This window comes from Perognathus longimembris, chromosome 12, assembly GCF_023159225.1.
Source record: "Perognathus longimembris pacificus isolate PPM17 chromosome 12, ASM2315922v1, whole genome shotgun sequence".
NCBI lineage: Eukaryota > Metazoa > Chordata > Mammalia > Rodentia > Heteromyidae > Perognathus > Perognathus longimembris.
Window position 1 is genome coordinate 61,676,355 of NC_063172.1, and position 22,433 is coordinate 61,698,787.

Sequence of the window (22,433 nt, forward strand, 5' to 3'; positions counted from 1 at the left end):
ATAAAAGCTCTGCCAGTGGTTTAAGAACCAAGTAATATAAATTGATTGCTAACATTTCACTTTAAGATGGATTAAATTAATGCTGAATCATCCAGTAAGTCTTATGAAATTACTGTAGGTATGACATGGAAATTAATGCCAAATATATTCATTACACGTGAGATAATTACAATGAATACACAGTAAATTAGGAATGACAGGGCATTTAGCATTGCAGGCATTCAAATACAGTACTGAGTATTAAAAAAAGAAATGTGCTGGCCTGTGGGGATGCTGGCTGTATACGTAGAGGGGCGGTCCCCGACTGACCCTCCCCTCTTCCCACCCTGGGGATGCGTCCAGGTCCGGGTCCGGAAGGAGCAGTTCTGGCTCAGCCCGGCCCGGAGGTTTCAGCATCTTTCCTCATCTTAGCGTAGTCCATAAAGACACAGCTTTGCTCCTTCTGGGGGAGTAGAGCCGAGTGCCTTTCACAATTAGGGATCAGGCATCTCCCTGGGTGAAGCGGGGGGACGGGGGTCTTGAGCCCCACACTGGCCAGTACAGAGGGATTGGGCCACTTCAAGCTCAATGCCACAAGTTCCTCAGCTTTCAAAGCGTTTTCTTACTGTAGGATTGGAGAATGGCCATCTTTGGCCATATCAGAAGCCACGAGGCTCTTGCTCAGCCTGTGTCCTTAAGTTGAGGAGACAGCAGACTCCCAGGTATCTGGGAACATGAGATTATAAACCTGAGATTCAGTTTGGAGCATGAGCCAAGTCTTTTGCTTGATCTAACTTCCTCTGGTCCTTCACCTGTTTATTGTATTCTGGAGGAAGCGCTCCAGAAATTGTATAAGGATCTAGTAAAACTCTCATTTCCCATGGGTTTGTGCTACAGTGCAGAGATTTTGAAGGGCTTCTGTAAAAGCCTCCATCTCTAAATTCCTGGCCCAAGATTCTTGACTCTACATTGCCTGATTAGGAGACAACAATAAACAGGAATACTAGTGTGTATTCAATGATGATCACACAGATGTGCTGAGGGCTTTCGTGTATAGTGACACAGCCCTGTGAAGGAGATAGGGTCTCCGTTTTACAAATAGACCACACAAATTGAGAATGGTGCTCAAGCTAATGCAGCCTGCTGGAGAGGCTCTAACCTGGGTTTTCCTGTCATCGACGTTTGGCTGTGACATGCCAGTTTGTAAGGTTTCACGTGGCTCTGGTGAGGCTGATCGCCTGTGTGGGCCTGGGTTACAGAGGCCACACCTAGGAAACTAGGTCAGCTGAGGGGAAGAGCATCGGGCAGGCTGGAAGGGCAGCCATTGGAATGGGAGGGAAGGAACGGAAGTGCAATGTGTCACTTCCAGCCAAGGGCTTAAGAACCATGAGATGACTATTCTACTCCCTGATCCTGTCTGCTTGGGGATGGCAGAACCATGGGGTAACTAACAGAACTATTCTACTCCCTGATCCTGTCTGCTTGGGGGTGGTAGAACCATGGGGTAACTAACAGAGAGCCCTGGTGCAGGACTCCTTTACGCAGAAGAAGTGAATTTTGATCTTCTTAAGTCGCAAACACTGCTGGCAAGGCCTATTTGCTCCCTTAATACACACAGGATGCAAGGCCAAGACAGGGCTGGGTGATTTCCATTCCCACTTGACTTAGCCAGTGTGATTTTATAACGTCTACAAACCATGAGAGGGTCTGTGCCACTTTCGTGGGAGGAAAGGGTCCTGGCCCCGTCTGGCTTCTGGACTCTGGGGTGAGCCCATAATGATCCTTGGGGTTTGGGTGGCAGAGCAGCCGGGCTCATCTGTGTGCGGCAGTCACGCGCTGACCATGGGACTCTCCCAAGTTTGTTTCCAAGCTTTCTGCAGGAACAGGCCTGAGTTGAGTACATCCTACCGAGAAATCAATTCAGTAGTACTAGAACAATGTGTTCATGAAACTCAGTTTGCCTCTGAGGAGAAGGGAAGGTAGGGAGAGTGAATAGCAAACCCATCCAAAGGCATGGAAGGAAATGATACTGAGTTGGCGAGGTTGAATTTTGTCTTAGTGGAAATGAGGAGTTAAAGAGATAGCTAAATTTGTTATCACGGCCTCTTTGCACTGAGGGGTGCATTTTACATACTTTATGCTACTACACATATGGCGGCCCCTTAATGCCATGACAAAGTAATTAAAGGTAGGAATCTATCAAATGTTGCAGTTTGTGCTGAGAAAGTGGCTGTCAGAAGGCCCCTGGTTGAGTTCCCTAGCAGGAGCTACTTGCAGATGAGCACTGAGCTACACTGAGTACTTTGCCTAGGTCAGTCTCCGTGGAGGAGGGCTATGGAGCTGTGCTGGGATTTTTTATTGTAATTGGCAGGTTATCAGCTTACCTAAGGCTTCAGCCTTTATAAACCGAGATTACAGGTTGAGCACTGCAGTTCAAAAATTCAATATCCAAAAAGTTTCAAAATCTGAAACTTTATAATTGCTACCATGATAGCACATGTAGAAGAATCCCGTGATACGGAATTTTGTTTCATGCACAAAACTATGAAAAAAAGGATACTGAAATAAAAAAAAAGTGACAACAAGGGAATAAACCAAAGGAAAAAAAGAAATAAAAGGGAAAAAAAGAAATAACTGCACACAGCACACTAAAAAGTCACCCTCTTGTTTCTATATCATTCTATATCAGTTCATTTTGTTTAGCATCATTTTGACTCGGGGAAGGGAAGGGGAATCACAGAAACGGGACAAAGGGTGAAGCAATGCCTCAGTGATACTCACTACACACTGTGCTGGAAATGAACTTTACAGCTTGGGAGGGAGGGGAGTCAGGGAGAGGGTAACACTGTTCAAAAAGAGATGTATTCATTACCTCACTTATATAACTGTAATCTTAACAATGAAAAGCTATGACTGTGCAGACCGAGTGTAGAAAGTGTTTGCAAAGCATAAGTGTGCAATTCCAGTACTTGGTGGGTAAAGAGTGTAGGATTGGGAGTTCCAGGTTAGCCTGGGTTAGGTAGCAAGACCCTGTACCAAAGGAGATTGAAAAGAAAAACAAACAACCGCCTAAAATGAACTCCCTGGCTTAGACGTGGGTCCTTTCTCCAACATTTCATTATTTAAACACTAATATTCTAAAATTTGAAAACATCCCAATTCTTAAACACTTCTGGTTGTGAGCATTAGGATAGAGAGGAGATAGCATCCTGTGATAATAGCCACTTCATTGCTGGGTTTTTGTGAAGATTAAATTAAGAGCATTTATATAACCTCCAGAATATCTTAGATCCATGTTGATAATGGTATGAGCCACTCAAATTGAAGTTATGGTGAAATAGAAAAGCATTCTGACCAGGGGGCTCGCACCTGTACTCCTAACTACTCAGGAGGCCCAGATCTGAAGGTGAGGTTCAAAGTCAGCTAAGGCAGAAAAGTCCATGAGACTCCATCTCCAATTAACTAGCGAAGTACAGGACTAGGAGTATGGTTCCATTGGTAGAGCGCCCACTGTGAGCAGTAAAGTTCAGTGAGAGTGCAAAGCCCCGAGTTTAAGCGCTAGTGATGGGGGAAAAGGAATTTTAATGACTAGAAAGCCAGGGCCGCCAGGCTAAAGAGGAAAGCTTACGGAGAGTGGGTTAAGGGAGAAGGATCTCAGGACAGCAGAAGACACGTACGTAGTTGCTTTGCTTTCCTTGACATGTCGCCTGGCACAAGACATGGCCACAGGGAAGCCTACACTGCCGCACGGCATTTGCCAAGTCCTTCCTGGGGTTACTGGTGCCCTCTTCCCAAAGAGTGGACCCCTTCACACCTGCTAGTCCTCCCTCCCTCCCCCCACTCTCCAGGGCTCTCTGTCTGCACATTCATCCAGATTCATCCAGAGCAAAATGCCAAACACGCAACTTCTGCACCACTGTAGAAGTGAAAAGCACCAGAATAATTCATAATGCCCCAATTTTTCTCTGTGCCTTTGAAGAAAATCATCATTTTATTCCTTTGGGGTTCGCATTGTTATCCCCTCATTATTCTCTGTTTGGCGTGGTGAATGAACAGACCTGCACAGCAGAGGAAATAAACCAAACAAATTGCAAAGTTCCTGGCTATTGAGGAACTTGAAATCTAGCAGCATGAGCGGTATAAATAATTCAATACAGAATGAGGACAAGGTGATTAGTGGCTTTTACCGACGAAATCCTCTGTGGCACAGGTGAGGTTTCAGGAGGACAAAACTGCAGTTGAAGCGAGCGAACACCAATCGGCATACATTTTACATGAAAGGAGAAAATGGAAGGGGTTTGTGAAGATTTTATAAAACAGAGGAGAAAGGTCGGGGAATATTCTGGATTTGTGCAAAGGGATTCAAGGGGATAAAATCAGATAAACTGTGGGGACCAGGTAGTGGTGAAGTTTTGGTGTTCAGATGGAGACATGATCATTGGGTAGGTTCAGAGAGATGGTAGGAGACAGCGGTGTGGTAAACAGGGCGCTGTTCCGGGAAGAATAGATCCCAGGCTACATAAGTGTAGGTTGCACCAAAGAGCACAAAACGGCACTGTTGCTAAGAACTGGTTTCGTCCTAAAAGGACTGGGATGTCGAGAGTCAGGTGACTTCAGGCGACAGGAGCAGGAAAGGTATGGGGCTGAGGTGTGTGAGCACATCCGATCTGACAGTGTCTATCGTGTGGATAGCCAGTGCTCTTCTTTCTCAGATGACATGCTGGCAGGAGGCTAGAGACCAGGCATTGTCACAAGCAGCTGGCATACTGGGATCCCATTGTCTCACCTTGGGGGGCTTCTGTGAGCTGCAGCCCTTTCCCTCTTCCCCTCCATGGGTGATACTTATTGCCAGTGGAGGCTGTGGGTATTTGGAAACGAATTCAGGCCTCCAGGCCACCAAGAAAAGCAGAACCTGGAATGAAGGAAGCTAGAGGATAGTTGTCCCTGTGTGTGACACATCGCGTCTGTTGAAGCATGACGTATGTGGGATTCAGGAAGGATGGCACAGCAGAATACAGGAGCAGGTGCCAGGCTGTTTCTTTCTTCTTCCAATGCCTCTGACTTCAAAAATATGTCTATTCCTAAGTCAAAGGGTAGTGCAGTGGCTGAAGACTGGAGCTCATGGGATAACTCATCAGGCTGCCTCAGTAAGTGATTGCCTCAAAATCCCAGCAATGTCTCCACAAGGAAGAGCGTTCCAAGCACCAGCCAGTGGCTAGTTCTTGGGCGTGTAGGCCAGAACTCCTGGGAATGGTTCGGACCCAGCCTTCTCTTGGCTTGTGCTTCTCAGGAGGATGGCAGAAGTGCAGCCAATGATCTTTGTTTGTACAATATCTGCCCCCCTCTCACTGTCAGAGCCAGTCACAGGGCGAGACCCAAGGTGGAGAGGCAGGAATAACACCCCAAAGAATAAGAATTGTGTAGACACATGGAAAACCGTGCAAGGGAAGACCCAGAACAATCACTCTCTGGCTATCTGTCAGTGTCCAGTAACACTTGTTGTTCATTCTTCTGTCCATGGGACCCAATGTTGCCTAAATGAGACAGGGCTTCCGGTGGGGCACCATCTCAGAGGGAGAAGGCACAGAAGAGAGATCTAGAGGAACAAAGAGTTGAGGATGTCCAAGTATGCAGATCCCTCTCTTGATAGCTTATGGGTGAGGGCAGTACCTGTCCCCCTACTCAGGGCTGAGCAGAGCTGACCCTTCCTCATTTTCCCTGCCTTGGGACACTTTAAGCAAGCTGTCCTCAACAGCCAGAGAATCTGAGGTTCAGAAGCTCAGGTGTGCTGTGAGCTGTGCTGTCATTTCTTTTTTATCTTCAGAGGGATTTGAGTGCCCCAGAGAGTTTGTGTTTTCTTCTAGAAGCCACCTCTCTACCCACCTGCACGGAAGAGATGACATTTGTATTGACGAGCAAGAAAGACTGGGGTTTATACTCACGAATGAACAGCCACAGCCTGCAAATAAGCCATGCATAATTACTGTCCTAGAGACTCAAGCGAGGGCCATGCCACGAAGAACCTGTTCTTCACCTGCTCTTTTGGTGTATGAGCTCTGTCAGTTGTGCTCCACCATTTTAAGGGGAGCCAGAGCAAGGCACACAGATTTCATTCTGGGCAAACAACAGGCCTCAGAAAACACCAACTTCTCACCCAGGGTCAGCAAAACTAGAAATGACCTTTCAACACTTAGGGCACCCAGGGGCTGTTAACTCATAAGTTAAAGGGGTTACCAGTGCTATGACTGTAAATTCACAAGTAGTAATCATGTATGTTTATAGGGAACAAAATGATGTTGTAATCTGATACTAGAGAATGATTTAATTAAGACAATTCGCATCCATGGCTTCAAATACCTAGGGCGATTTTTGTGGGATGAAAATATTTGAAATTTATTCTGTTAGGAATTTTGAAATATACAAAACATTATTATTAATTATGGTTGCTCTGCTGTGCAATAGATCTCAAGCAAACCTTCTTCCATCTAGCAGCAACAATACCATTTGACCAGCAATTTCTTCTCTTCTTCTCCTTCTCACCCTCGATAACCACTTTCTCTCTCTCTGCTTTTACAAATTCCATTGCTTTGAGTCCCACACATATAAGAGAATTCATGCAGGAATTTCCCAGATCTTGAAGAATTGTTCCTCTTGTGCATTTGGTGAATTTCCTCTTTAATGTAACACGAAGGTTTTGCTGTTGCTCTCGTTCATGTGGTATTCTGTGGTTCCCAAGGAAAATGAACACAGCAGCTGCACAATGGAAGCAGAGGACTTGGCACAAGAGAGAAATGTAACCAAGCACTGGTGACTCATGACTGTAAACCTAGCTACCCAGGAGGCTGACATCTGAGGAACCTTGGTTCAAAGCCAGCCCAGGCAGACAAATCTGGGAGACTCTCATCTCCAATTAACCAAAAAACAAACAAACAAACCCAAAAAACCAGACGTGAAGTTGTGGCACAAGTTGTGGAGAGCCAGCCTTGAGTGGGAAAAGCTGAGCAAGAAGAATACAAGGTCCTGAGTTCAAGCACCAGAACCCAGTATTGGTATGAAATAAGCACACACACACACACACACACACACACACACACACACATACACACACACACACAGATAGGATACATACATAGAGACAGAGACAGGGAGATAGACTCAGAGAAATATAAGGGATCAAAAATTTCAGGAAACACTGGATAAAGGTACAAAAAACATTCAACTTTCTCTATGTTTTCAGGTGTTTTGGATACTAGATGCAATCTAGTTTCTCAGACTACCAAATAGACCTCATCCCTTAGGTTGAGTAGTATTTCACCTGAAAAGGAGCTTGTGAAGCATGTTATTTGAAAAACGTACAAGGTCAGAAACTTAGTTTATAATCTATTGCCTGATTTTTAAAATATTCTTAAATTTATCTGTTTAAGGTGGAGAGATGCAAATTATACCAAGTAAAAATAAACCTCCTGAACTTGGAATGACCAAGAAGATTTTTTCTTCAGAAAAGAAATCATCAGCTTTTGATTTTCTGTCCTGATCTTAATGCTATCATGCGGTGGGAGGAGAGAGCCCGAAATTCCTTATTCACGAAAACTGCACCATTCCTGAATGCTTGAAACTCAAGCATGTCTCCACCATTTCCTCCTATTGTTGCATTTTCTAGTCTGATGTTTTGTTTTTGTTTTTGAGTTTTGTTTTATTCTTTACCAGGCCAACTGTAACATAAGGGCAAGCCATCAAGGCTAACTGAAGGTTTTTCAGCCTCTGAGGCCGGTGGAGATGGCCAGCACTGTGGATCTGATCCTGAAGGCTGGGAATGCAGTGTCCCCAGGCTCTTTGTGGCTGGTCCCTGGGGTAGCTGACCTGGCTCACCATTACAGAGAGCTAGTCTGCATTGTCAGGGGATGGGCACCATTCAGACAAAGAAGAAAGAAAGGTCTGTTTAGTGGAGTCTAAACACTAGCACAAAGCTGCAGGTGTCTTCCCAGAAGAATACAAATACTACTTCTTTGGAGGCACAAGAAGCCTTCCTCAGACTTGTACAGGGAATAATGACTGTGCAGACACCTTTACAATGGTGAAAAATTACATCTCCAAGAGAGCAGAGAGCCAGGAAACTCAGGTCTTGCCTCCCTCAAATTTTTTCCTTTTTCTCTTAAGTCACCCTTTCTCAATATACGATATTCTTATAAACAAAATATATTTGTTGTAATAAATTGCATTTCAGTAAGACTTTTGGGTATATGCTATGCAATTTTTACCCCTGTGGGTGAGTAGGCATTATGTGGACATGGCCTTTGTGAACTTTCTCGTGTATAGTTGTGTTTTGTGTTTTTTTTTTTCCTGTGTGTCTTCCCTCCTCTTTTTGACCCCGTGTTCTCTTTGCCTCCTCTGCCATCTCTACTCTTGTGTTCAGCCTCCGCACTGGGGTCACTTCTTGTCTTACGGCAGCCAGTGTGCTGTTTAGGGGGCTGATGGAGATGGTGTGTAGAAGAACGACTTTGTCCCCCTTCTACTAAGGCAGGGGAGAGAATCACCAGAGGAAATGAGATCTGTTAGAACTCCAAAATGGAAATTCCAGAACAATGCAGTCTTCTGGAAGCGGCGGTGTTCAAGGAAGTTGTCCTGTGTGACAGGAAGAGCAAGGGAAGCCCCGTGCAGAGACCTCCAGCCAGCCTCTGGTGGCAGCTGCAGAGGGGTGCACCCTGGGAAGAGAGGGGGGGGCTGTCTGACAAGGAGGAGGAGCAAGTGATTTAAATGTGTGCACTACACAGGCCAAATGAGCGACGAGATCTTGACTTTTAAAGGCTAAGAGGTTGAATTTGAAGGTACCTACCTCTCTTTTTCTCCCCTCAAGAGAGCTAGTAGAGCTTATTGCTTAAGAATATGGCATCTGGCTTGTACCCTTGTGTGGCCACACCCCAGCTATAATAACGGTGGTGTGTAGTATCTGAACACTTGTAACCTGAGCTTCTCAGGAGGCTGAGATCGGAGGATCTCGGTCCAAAGCTAGCCTAGGCAGACAAATCCAAGAGACTCTTTACTCCAATGAAGCAAAATGTTGGAAGTAGAGGTGTGGCTTGAGTGGTTAAGTGTCATCAGCCTAGAGCTAAAAAGTTAAGTAAGAGTTCAAGATCCCAAGTTCAAGCCATGTGTACACACACGCACGCACGCACACACCACTTCTGTTGTAATATTTCCCATTGAGAATAGGATTTTTTTTTTTGAGATTACGATTTTGAGCTTTTTACTCTCTGGGAATAAAATGCTTCTTTCAGAAATATGATAATGTAAGGCGATTTACAATTCTGCCTCTCTTCCTTAGGATCCTCCAGCTACTCAATGCTCTTCCATTCTGTGAAAGATGTGGAGCTCGTTCTACACTGGGCTTCTTTGACATGAAAAAAAGGAATCTCAAAGCTCCCCTGAGGCCCAGCCAGAACTTAGAAGTTTCTTTTAGTGTGGGACCAATATATTTACTCTTCAATATGTCAACATTCGTAGAAAATACTATCCAGATGCAAAAGAGTACATTTGTGTGGTCATAAGCATCTACTGTTTTAAAATTTATGAAAAAATTTTACTTTTCAAAATGACAATGGCATGAATTTAACATCTTCATTATGTTTTAAGGGTACAGCTTAATGAATTACCCCATGTTGAGCAACCACTACCACCTCCATCTTCAGAACACTTTTTTCTTTCCAAAGGAAACTCTGAACTAATTAAGTACTAATTCCCCATTCCTCTCTTTCTCAGCCCTTGTCAATGACTAACTTTTTTCCAGGCTTTACGAATTTGACTGCTATAACTGCCTCACATAAGTGGAATCATGTAGTATTTATCTTTTTGTACCTTGTGTAGTCACTTGGTGAAATGCCCTGAAATTCACCTGTGATGTACTTTATATCCAAGGTTAATTCCTTTAGAAGGCTGCATGGTAAATCCATTGTTTAGACCACACTCTGTGCATCTATTTGCCCTCCAATGGACACTGAGAGGTTTCCACATTTGGGCTATTGTGAATTATAGTGGCGTGAACCTAGTTATATGTCAATATTTTGATAATAATGATTACTTTCTCAAAATGTAAATGTAAAACATGCTTAATGGTAATTTATAGGTAACAGAATGTCAGTGTATTTTGTGTGTGTGTGTGTGTGTGTGTGTGTGTGTGTGTGTTGCTGGGGATTGAATCCAGGGTCTTGTCCATGCTAGGTAGTTGCCCTTTCATTATATATGCTCTCAATTCTATAAAGAGAACTCAGTTACTCATATAACAAATATTCAGTACCTTCTAAGAGCCAGGTGCTGGATGTCCAAGGTGAACCCCACTTATCACAGAGGTTTCAGTCATCCAGGAAGGCAGATATTAAACTGATGACCACACCAACTAACATCTGTAATTATTCATTGTCATCAGCGCTGCAAAGGAGAAGCGGCGTTGAGGCCACATTGAGGGGGGGCCGTTGCTCAGGTGCAGTGGTCACTGAGGGTTTTCTGCTAAGAGGACATCTCTGTTGAGACTTGATGACAAGAAACCACAGCAGAAAGGCAGACAGTGAAAAGCAAGGGCTTCTGGGACAGGACACAGCTGGCAAAGTTGTGGGTGAAATGCCTGGGTTGTTTTCCTAGTGCTCCCTTGGAAGATCAGTTTTCCCTGTGCCGCTGGTCGTCGCGTGTCATGTGACTTCTAACGTTCCAGCAGCTCAGGGCTGTGGTTTAGGAATAGAGCATGAAATTGTGTATGGTGGGCATGCTTTGTAACTTTGCAATTGTAGCATCTGAGGGTGGAGAGAAAGAAGCATGAATATCCATCTTCCCCAGGCTGTGCAGACCCAACGCTTGTTTCAAGCTCTGGGGCCCCACGGAGGCTCTAGCCAGGACCCAAGCTGGCACTTCCCATGTGGGAGGCAGTGATAAGCAGGGCGAAGCTCCCTGCACTGCGCTGGAATGAAAGCGCGATTTCAACACCAAGTGTGACTCACAGAGAGGCCTTCCCGAGTGAAAAGTGCCTTGAAAATGTATAAATCTCGGTCTTTCCATTTTACGCTTTTCTTCGAGAGGGGAAAGATCTAGAAGGGAATAAGCTTCAAGTCAGGAGACTTTCTGTAGCTAAGGATGGAGTACTGGCTTTCCACAACACTGTCAAATGAGAGCACGGAATGACACTGGCCATTCTGAAAGCTGAGGCAGTATTGGCAAGCACCGCAGGCCCACTTTAGCTAACCTGGCCATATTGTTTATGAGCAGATCGCTCACTCCGGCCTCTGCACCTTCAGACTCTCTTGACGGAGAAACGGATGCTCAGATTGCTTGAAGGGTGACGGCAGGTGGCCTTCTCGTGAGGTATAATGACTCATGTTCTCTGATGTCCCGGAGACAGGACAAGGTCCTGGTTACGCTCTTTGTTGTTGTTGTTGTTGCTAAGGCAATGTTCCCTACATCAATTTTCATTAATGTAACTCCTTAGGTTATGGAAACATTTATAATTAGATTAATCTTAGTTTTAATCTTAGTTAGCCAAGGACTATACTTCTCACATCATGTAACTCAGGGCCTGCTTTGCTCCTTGATCTGAGGTTACCTTGTTTGGTTTGTTTTTAAGTATATTTTTACATATATTCTATGTAGTCTTTCTTCAAGTTGTTTTTTTCTTTTTGCCACAATAAGAAATATATTGTACTTAAATGGGAAGCAACAGTATTTCACAAACCAATGTTTGTTCTTACTACAAGAAATTCAATCTGGCATTTTATATACTGTAGTGTCATCCTTCATCATGCTCTATTTCCTTGTTTTAAATGCTAGTCAGAGCCACTAAAATGTCCTCGTTATTCAGGAATAGGTTGAGACCTGAGATCTGAAAATCAGTGTCGGCCAGGTGGCCGAGTTGCCCCTGGTGACTGGTGTTTGGTGCGTACCAGCTTCTTCAGGGTGATGTGGTGCTGTTTCTCCCAGGGCTCAGAACATGGCAGGTGGTTCCACTGGGTAATAGATGGTTAGAGGACTGAATTTCTTGAGTTATGAACTCCCTCAAGATTGCAGGTTAAACAGAATCAGAGCCAAGAAAAGCATGGATAGATATCCTCTGTTTGTACATTATGAGTTCTGGAGAATCTAATTCCCTTGGTCAAAACGATCACCAGCTCAAATCCTTCTTCTCTCTTGTTTTTATTTTTCTGTTGATTGCTTTCTATTTGATTAGTTATAAGCAGTTTTAGGGAGGCAATTTGAACTTTGGTCACTTCTCCATGTATAAAATGAGAAGTCTTTCTCGTGAGATTGTTAGGATTCAGTGAAGTAGTGTAGACAAAGCACTTAGAACACATGGTGATTTTTCATTATGAGCTATTTTTATTGTTTTCATTGTTAAATCTATCAGCTAATAAGAGCCCACAATATTTTCCATCTTTACATCCTGGTATTTTAGTCCTGGGATGCAAGGGGGAGGTGATCAAGAAAAGGTTTTCTCGTCCATTCCAACTGCTACTCATTCCTCACTTGATACTGACGACTTGCTTGGCTTATAATAAATAATAGAACCTATTTTTCACATTTCTGGAGCTTGTGAGGGCCAACATCCAGGTAGATTTGAGATGTGGTAGGTGTTTACTCTGACTTGTTTGTAGGAATTTACTCTGATTTATTGGTGTCATCTTTGCAATAGGTCTCTATTTGCTGAGAGAGGCTACCTTTCTGTAGTGTGTGTGTGTGTGTGTGTGTGTGTGTGTGTGTGTGTGTGTGTGTGTGTTGGTTGTGGGGCTTGAAATCAGCGTCTCTGAGCTTTTGTACTCCAGGTTAGTGCTATACCACTTGAGCTACCAGCTCTACTTCTTGCTTTTGTGATAAGTAAACGAAGATAAGAGTCTCATAGACTTTCCTGCTCAGGTTGGTTTTGAACCATGATTCTCAGGTCTCAGCCTCCCGAGTAGCTAAGATTACAGATAGGAGCCACCAGCACCTTGCTATAGTGTCTTTTCCCCATTCATTAAAATTTTGCTTCCATGACTCTATTGCCTCTCCAAAGGCTACCCCACCTGATTTCATCACTGCAGGGGGTAAGAATTTCAAAGGGAAACGTTTCTAAGAGATCTAGGACTGTATCTTTTTATCCTCATTTTCTACCTTTATATCTATATCAGACACAATAGTTTATTACTTTATAAAACTAACTGGCATTGGGTAGGGTCATGGCTCAAGAGGTAGAGTGCTTGCTAGGTAAGCACAACGTCTTAAGTTCAAACCCCAGCACTGTTAACAATAAATAGATAAATTAAAAAATAATTAGCATTGGGAGGGAGGAAGAATGAGGACTATAGAAGGTCAAAGTCCCAGTGAGACCTAGAGATCAATTACCCTCATCCCAATCATGAGCCTATTCTTAGAAACAGGACCTACTGATGGAAGGTCAAATGCCAGGAAGAAAGGGTTCTAGGACTCTGTGGCAGGGGAGAAGACAACCGGATCTCTGCTGGAATAACCAACTCCACAAATTATCTCCCCTAGGAGATGCCGTCTTGTTTAAAGATGTGGGTGATAAGTCTAAGGACTTATGGTAAGTCATGGGGACCCAGTGCTCTATCCTTGTGTCTCAGCTACAGAGAGTGGCTTTATCAGGCAGGTAGTAAATGGAGTCACGGTCCTGGCCCATCTCATGGTGGGTCTTCTAGGTGCATAGATCAATAGGCGATCACTTCGCAGGCGCTTGAATATATAGTCAGTAAGCTCATACTAAACTTGGCAGAGACTTCATGTTGGTTTCCTGCCCTGTGTGCTAAGAGTTACTGTAGTAGGAAAAGCCAAGTAGAAATCCTGGAATCTACTTTTCCATATCAAGGTAGTAAATCAAAAGCAGTATGGTATCCCGTGATGTGTGACTGAGATAATTACTATACTAAGTGACTTAAATGATGCAAAGGAAGTGACTTTCATCATAATCACTCAGCTGGTCCTTGCCAAACCAGATGAATCATGGAAGAGACAATAGGCTATGGAAAACAACCAAATAATGGCGCTCATCACAACCGCTTTGTCCCACTTGGTCTGGTAACAGCCACAAGTCTTGAAGTACAGACACAAACTGGCCTGGTGAATGCATCACTTTCCACGCGGAAGCAGAAACAAAAGCAGCTGACGGATAACAGTATACAATCATGAATTACTCACCAGGATATGTTGTGTCTTTTTCACTCTGTCCTGAGAGTAGGAAGGACAGATTTGCCTGGGTATTATGCTGAACATTGATTCCGTGGGTCAAATAATCTATGTACCATAGTACATTAAGCCTTCCAAGCCAATGCAGCGGAAGTACCACCAATAACAGAGGACTGACCATGGACGTGAATCCCTGCTCTTAGTGTCCCAGTACATGAATGGAGTGTCATGAAGGCAGAAGATGGAGGCTCAACATGAGCCCCAGAGCTTGGGCTTCTGCGCTGCAAGGCTGATACTCTAGCTGAATGTCAGCTCTACAACACTGAATTCCTTGAGCAGCTCAGCAAGATGCTGTGGCAAATGTGCTATAAAAGATAGGATCTCTCTCGTGATAGGGAGAAGAAAGATGCCTGTCCCCCGAGGTTAATATATATTGCTGGCATGAATTTGTCTTTCCTGCCCGCAAGATGTTGGCCATCATACTATCCACACTGTGTCTGACTTACTGACAGGGGTTCATACATAATACGTCCTTGGGCCAATGACCCCTTTTATGATACAGGACGTAAGAGCAGAGTGTACAAGGCAGTGAGGTGCGCTGATTTTTACCCTGTGTCACGGCTCTCGGGTTGGGAAGGTATCTTTGTTTTGATTTTTTGGGTGGTACTGGAGTAGGAACCCAGGACCTTGTGTTTGCGAGGCAGTCACTCTACCGCTTGACCACACCCCAAGCCCATTTTGCTTTAGCAATCTTCTCAGTTGGATATCAGGTTTTTGCTGGCCTGACTAGTTATGCCTCTGTCATGCCTCCCCTATAGCTGGGATTACAGATGTGCATCCGCATGCCCAACTTCTCTTTTTTTAAAGTTATTATTGTCGAAGGGTTTTTCTAGGCTGGCCTGGACCTGTGATCCTTCTACTATCTACCTCCTGAGTATCTAACTACTCACTGTATACTGCCAGAAAAGACCTAAGATGCCAGGTTACTATGCACTCGTGGATGAAGGAGTTACTCTGGGATGCAAAAAAACCCCCACTACTTCTTTTTTTTTCTTTCAAATAGCTGATTTTATTTGTCTACCAATTTCATGACATATTTATTACACACAGGAGAATAATTTCAGTACAGTGACATCCGAGTCTACAAATTTCTTGAAGAACTCTGCTAAATCATATAGATCCCATGATGCATTGGGTTTTCCATAGCTTCTTTCCTTCAGATCCTCATATGAGTTGCTGCTTTAGTAGCAATCTCTGAAACTTCAGCCTCCTTTTTGGCTTTTGTAAAGTTGTAGGAGGCTATTTTTTTTTTTTTTGGCCAGTCTTGGGGCTTGAACTCAGGGCCTGAGCACTCTCCCTGGTTCTTTCTTTTTCCTCAAGGCTAGCACTCGGCCACTTGAGCCACAGCTCCACTTCTGGCTTTTTCTATATATGTGGTGCTAAGGGCTTCACGTATGCAAGGCAAGCACTCTACCAGTAGGCCATATTCCCAGCCCCCGTGCTGTATCCTTAAGAGGCAAAAAACTTGGCTTAGGAGTTAGGTAGGGCTTTGTTCATTTTTTTCTACTATCACTATTTCTACCATCACAACTGTCAGGGGCTTGTGTTTTTCAGTGCATATAATTTTAGATACTGTGTTTCTCAGAGGAGGCTCTTTCCACCAGAAATAGCAGTCCAGGACTGTTTGTGAGCTTTCTGTCTCTAGACTATGGTATCTGAAGTGACCAACTTACAAAAAGTTGGCTCAGAATTGGGTTCCCATTTTCCGAGGCTCCGGCCTGGCCACAGCTGGCTTTGCTGCTTTGGGTTGTGGTAAGGCGCTCCGTGTGGTGGAACAAGGTGGTAGTGGTAAACTATGCACCTCGAGGCCAGTACCCACGAAGGAGGAGAGGAGGAGGCTGGAGGCTCACAGTCTCCTTAGAGGGAAAATCCCTGACGACTCAAGGACTTCCCACCGTCTCTACAAGTTCCCACTCATGTCTGCCTTGAGCCTTTAACACACAGGCCTTCGGTGGTCAGCCAAGATGGAAAGTATAGCTGCTGTCAGTGTAGCTGCTTCTCTGCTTCCATTGTTCTCCTTATGGTCATAGACAACAAGATGGAAAAGGCTACCATACCAGGGGAACACTTGCTCCTCGTCAGCACCAGAGAGTTGGACTTCTGCTCAGCAGGAGGGGCAGGCAGGTATGTGTTTGGCATGGCTCCGGGTGTACTCAGACGCAGTAGAAACCGCACTTGGGAGCATGTAGCACACGTGGTCACTCTCTGATTGGAGAGGGGAAGAAAGCTCAGCTCCCATGTGAAAGTCGCACAGAGCCATGGCAGGACTGCCCGGCGCCACGGGAATTTACGATGGGTGGTTGTTATGGTATGAATGTGTTCCCCAAAAGTACATGTGTTGGAAACTTAATTTTCAAACGCATGCCATATCTCAAAGGATTTTGGAGATGGGGAGTAGAGGAGTTAACTGGAATTAGATAAACTCTGAGGGTCGTGGCGAAGGTCATGGCATTCCTGGATCTAGAAGGGGAAGAGACATAGAATTGAGTACACGACTCTGTCTTATCCCATGGTTTTCTCTGCCTGTTGTAATGCAGCAGGGGCTCTCACTAGATATAAGAACCATACTCTTGCCCTTCCCAGCCTCTTGTACCATGAGCTAAATAAGCCTGTATTCTTTAAAGATCGTAGCTCCCTTCTTTTAGCAATAGAAAGCAGACTGTCGCCGTGATAGAGCAGAGCAGTGGTTGCCTTGGGAACCCCTGTGGCAGACAGGGCTTCTCCTGAATAACGATCTGGTAAGTTCTGATGGGAATTGTGGCAAGGGATCCTGGGGAAGCCACATCTGGATGGAGTGAACTCAATGGGAGGACTAGGTGGTAGGTGTACACTAGATCCAGTTTGTGCTTCTCGAATCCATGTTCCTGAGCCAAGAGCCCTAGCTTCTTGTGTGGCAGCAGTTAACCTCTGTCAGTTCTCTCCTTCACCACGTGAGTTACTTGTGGTAGATGGGTGCAGCTTTAGCCAGAAAATTCATATAGCCCCTCCAGGTTAGAGGCTCTTAGTCAATCAAGGCCATTATCAAGTGCTGCTAGTGGGGATAACTCTGGAGTTGTGTTTTTATTTCACAGCTCCTTCCTGCCCCATGGTAGACCAGACCAAAGCCAGACTCTTCCAGAGACAGGAATCTTGTTCCTTTCTCCTAGCTCCTGCCACCTTCATTCACTCTACTTTGTTGGCTCTTTCCATAAGGCACTTCCTCAGTGACTCTTGTGCACCTGGCTATCCAACTGAGGTTCTGGCCTTCTCTCTCCTTTGTCCTCTGGCCTACAGAGAAGGCATTAATTTAATTGTCCCATGAACAAAAAATATATACCATGGTTGAAAGGAGTCATTGGATGGTAGAACTGAGAGTTCCATAGAGAGCGAAATCTACTCAGAAGCACCTCTTAGTGCTGTATCTTTTCTTTTTATTATTGATACATAATGAATACAAGAGAAAGTGCACGGAGATGGAGAGCTTGCTGAATGTGTGCAGGAACACTGTGAGAGGGGAGCAAAAGGGGCACAAGAGGCGCATAGTCTTCTGTAGCTCAGGCCAGAAATGACCATGACACTCCCACTGCCCCTTTGTAGCCCAGAGCTTGTCATAAGGCCTTGGAATGAGAAAACTGGGCATGGGTGAGATCAGGAGTCTCTATACCAATAGATAGGAACTTGGAAAAACCGTCTTTTCTCCACTGAGTTTTCTTGTGTATATATTTATCTCCTTTTCTCAGTCTTGGTGGCCAACTTAACCATCCCAACCCAATACAGAAGAGGAGAGACTTTGTGTCCAGTATGTTTGTTCCAATGGTAAATTCTGATTTGGGATACATTTAATGCAACATTCAATGATAATAAAATCACCTTTATTACAATTGGATATTCAATTTGGAACAAAATGGTAGTAAGCTTTCTCTTGGGAATATCTTTGCCATTTTTTAACAAATTGCAGTGAAAATGTGCACATCGATATAGGCCGTTGGCCATACGATTACAAGAGAAGCATGTAACTCCGAGAAGGACTGATAATGCTGGACAAAATGTAAAAATAATTACAGACCTTTTGATATTGACGTAAATTCTCATAATGACTACCATTACTGGCTGTGGAGAACACCTTCTCTAATGACTCCCTTTTGGGGACTTAGTAATACCCTCGGAAATGCCCTAGATACTGAGTTTCTATTAGTAACTGTGGACCTCTAAGACATAACAATGATAATCCTATATTATTCTGCGAATAAATTCTGCTGAATTCACAGACAGGTGGCATCATGTGAGCACTAATGTATAAGGCATACTCAGTTGTAATAAGACTACTGTTATCTTTAGCACAATAATGCTGAATTTGCTCCAGACATGCCAGGAGGTGCTATTAGCTATGACAGGACTTAACTCTTTGGGGTCCTATGTAAGCATCTTTAGACAACATTGTCGATGATTTTTTTAACCTCAGAATCACAAGTCTTTTCTTGGATTTAATTTAATTTTCTACTGTGCCCGCTCTCTTGCTTTTCTCCTTGTATATTTTATAATGACCCGTTTTGCATTCTAATTCCACTTTATACGGAAATGAGTATTTGCCCCTCTGTCCGTTTGTCCATCTCTTCATTTATCTTGTCTGGGAGATGCATCGTGATGCTCTGCCCACCCGTGTGTGTACCCTGTCCTGTCTCCCTGACTACGCAGACTCTCTAGAGCCATGCCATTTGTCTAAAATGATGCATTCTCCATGTGACAAACACTGCTCCTGGCTAAAAACAGACACTGAACGTCATCAGGGAATTCACTTGGATGCAGTGGGCTTGCTCAACAGATGGCTTTGTGGGTAGGAGAAAAGCTCTGTTTTTTTCTTGTCCTAGATTAGAGTCACGAGCACACAAGAGCCATTCATGTATATATAAGGTGATGTCCCCCGCACCGGCCCCCAGAACACGAGCCGTGTCCTCAGACCAGATCTACTCTTCTTCAGCACCTGACCACAGGTCCACTGTGGGTGCGTTCCAGCGGAGCCAAAGTCCACTACCCCCTTGGTCTTCAGCTCATGGTTGGCTTTCTTGCTCTCTCTCCTTTGGTGACTTTCTATGGCCTGCCACCCAGAAATGTGAGGGGAAAAACTCAGGACAGAGAGACCACTGCCTCTGTCGGCAGCTATTTCTGTCAACCTAAAAGGCCATTTAAGAAAAATACTTGATTTCCTTTCCTCTTTCCTGCAGCCCCTGAGAAAGTATGGGTGGGTCAGATCATGAGTGGCAGCTCAATAGGACAGGATTGTTACCTATTTGAGGAATGACCTTCTCTTCTCCTGTCCCATCGTGAAATGGCGTGGACCGAGCCAAGGGTTGATGCACCAGGCTCCTCCTCAGCATGGTGTTAGTCTTCTGCTTGTCCTTGCAGCTCCCAAGAGCATGAGTGAGCAAGGATTTACATGTACAGCAAACCTGTGATCATCTAGTCCTGGGGACGGAGGCCGCAGTCACCTGTGTGGTGGTGCATGAAACTTGACATTGAGCGTCTCCCTCTCATGGAAATCGACAGCCCAAATGTTTGGACAACTTGCGCAAATGCTTTGGGCCTCAGTCTTTTACTTTTTAAAATACATATACATTTTTAATCATCTTTAAATAGTTGTACAAAGGAGTTGCCATTCAACAGAGTGGTCTTATGGATGCAACTCGTTGTGGTTAATGTTAACCCTTTCCCCATTCTTCCCCATCTTTCCCAACTCTACTCCTTCCCCCAATTTTCTTAATTTAGTAGTATATACAATGACTTTTGTAAGTGAATTTTCCTCATTTCCTCTGTCCATTTGTCTATCCCTCTTTCCTTGACCCTCTCCACTTTGAGAGTCCATTTCCTGGTGGTTATTTTGTTGGCCTGGGAGGCAGGTTTCCTAAGGAATTACATTGTTTGAGTTCTACCCTATTTTGAATATGCATAATTCATTTGTGTATGCTTGCATATTACCCCAACATGTTGATTTTTCCCAAGTCCTTCCATTTCTTCGCAAATGATACAATATCATTCTTTCTAATAGATCAGTACAATTTCCCTTATGCATATATACCACACTTGCTTGATCCATTTATCCATTGAGGGGCATCTGGGCTGATTTCCATACCTTGGTTATGGCAAATAATGCTGTTCTATCCTATTTTGTGTGTGTGTGTGTGCGTGCGTGTGTGCGTGTGTGCGCGCATGCGTGCACTGGTTATGGGGCTTGAACTAAGGGCCTGAGCACTGTCCCTGAGCTCATGTGCTCAAGGCTAGCACTCTACCCCTGGAGTCACAGCGCCACTTCTGGCTTTTTGGTGGTTGATTGGAGATAAGAGTCTCACAGACTTTGCTGCTCCGAGTTCCTTTCAAGCCTCAATTCTCAGATCGCAGACTCCCAAATGGCTAGAATTCCAGGCGTGAGCAACCAGCACCCAGCTTTGTATTCTAATTTATCATCTTTTGGATCAATGTCCAGAAGTGGAATTGCAGATTATAGGGTAGCTCTGTGTTTAGGTGTTTGAGGAACCTCCATGCTCTTTCCAGAGGGAGCAAGTTTTCACTCCCTCCCAGAGCACACTAGGTTTCCTCCAGCAGGGGTCCTTGCTTGGATTGACGACGGCCATCATACTGTGGGTGAGACGGCTCCTCGGTGTTTTGATTTGCATTCCTTTATGTGGCCTCAGACGAGGAATCTGAACGTGAGGGTCTCTAAGGTGCCATTTCTTAGTGGATGAGCTGGAGCCGGTGTCATCTGGAGGCTGGGCCTGGCTGCGTGCGGGGATTGTGTGGCTCTGTCTTTGCCACGTCTGACCCACTCGGGGGATGCGTGTCTCTGTCTTTGCCACGTCTGACCCACTCAGGGGTTGCGTGGCTCTGTCTTTGCCACGTCTGACCCACTCAGGGGTTGCGTGGCTCTGTCTTTGCCACATCTGAGCCACTTGGGGATTGCGTGGCTCTGTCTTTGCCACGTCCAAGCCCTCAGGGATTGTGTGGCTGTCTTTCCTATGTCCCAGCCCTCGGGGATGGTGTGGCTGTCTTTCCTATGTCCCAGCCCTCGGGGATGGTGTGGCTGTCTTTGCCATGTCCCAGCCCTCGGGGATGGTGTGGCTGTCTTTGCCATGTCCCAGCCCTCGGGGATGGTGTGGCTGTCTTTCCTATGTCCCAGCCCTCGGGGATTGCGTGGCTCTGTCTTTGCCATGTCCCAGCCCTCGGGGATGGTGTGGCTGTCTTTCCCACGTCTGAGCCCTCGGGGATTGCGTGGCTCTGTCTTTGCCACTTGTGGATTGTGTGGCTGTCTTTGCCACGTCCGAGCCCCCGGGGCTGGCTCTCCTGGAGTTGCCAGCGTCAGCCACCCCGGCCGTGCGCGCGGAGGAGCAGCCTGTTGAATGAGTGTCATGAGGAGCACGGGGAAGCGAGGGCTGGCTGAGGCGGGCTCGCACGGGCAGGGCACTCACGCCAGCCTGCCTGGGAGCGGCCACACCTTGCTGCTGGGAGTGAGCTCCCGGGACATTGGTTGAGGGCCTCCGTCCATGCCAACCGCGGCGGCTTCTATGGCTTTTGCTCTCCCTGTTCAGTCCTAGCGTCTGCTCTCTGTACAGAAGGTTGTTGCTGCCTCGCTTCCACCCACTGCTGAGCCAGGGGGACGCCCAGCCCCCCTCCACGGAGCCCCAGCCCCCCTCCACGGAGCCCCTTCTCCTGGCTGGAACGTGATCGCCCATCCTTGGCTCACTTGTCTTCTGGGGCCTGACCTTGCTTTGCTGGCCGCACATCGCCGTTCGGCCTTAGCCAGGCGGCCCAGCTCTGCCTCTCGGTCTCCACCTCGGAGACTTCAGTGCGGGGGCCTCCGAGGGGAACTGAAATGCCCCGCATCCTGGGGGAGTCACATCTGCCCATGGAGAAACCACCGTGCTTCGTCCCTCACCACATCTGCAAGAGTCCATTGCTAACTGCCCGTAAACAAAGCATCACCTCCTCCTGTGGACTCAGAGCTGGGGAAACAAGGCCGAGGGCACCAAGGAAGTGAAACGTAAAAGAATCGAGTGTGCAACACGATAGTTAACCGCAGGGGATACATGTGCTAGAGTGTCGCTATGGAGGGAAATAAAAAGTACCATGAACCAGGAAGCATTAGAGTCAGGATAAAGTTTTCAACTTCTATTGAGAGGGCAGAAGAAGCCTCCCCGAGAAAGGACATTTGAGCCGGGCGCCAGTGGCTCACGCCTGCAATCCTAGCTACTCAGGAGGCTGAGATCCGAGGA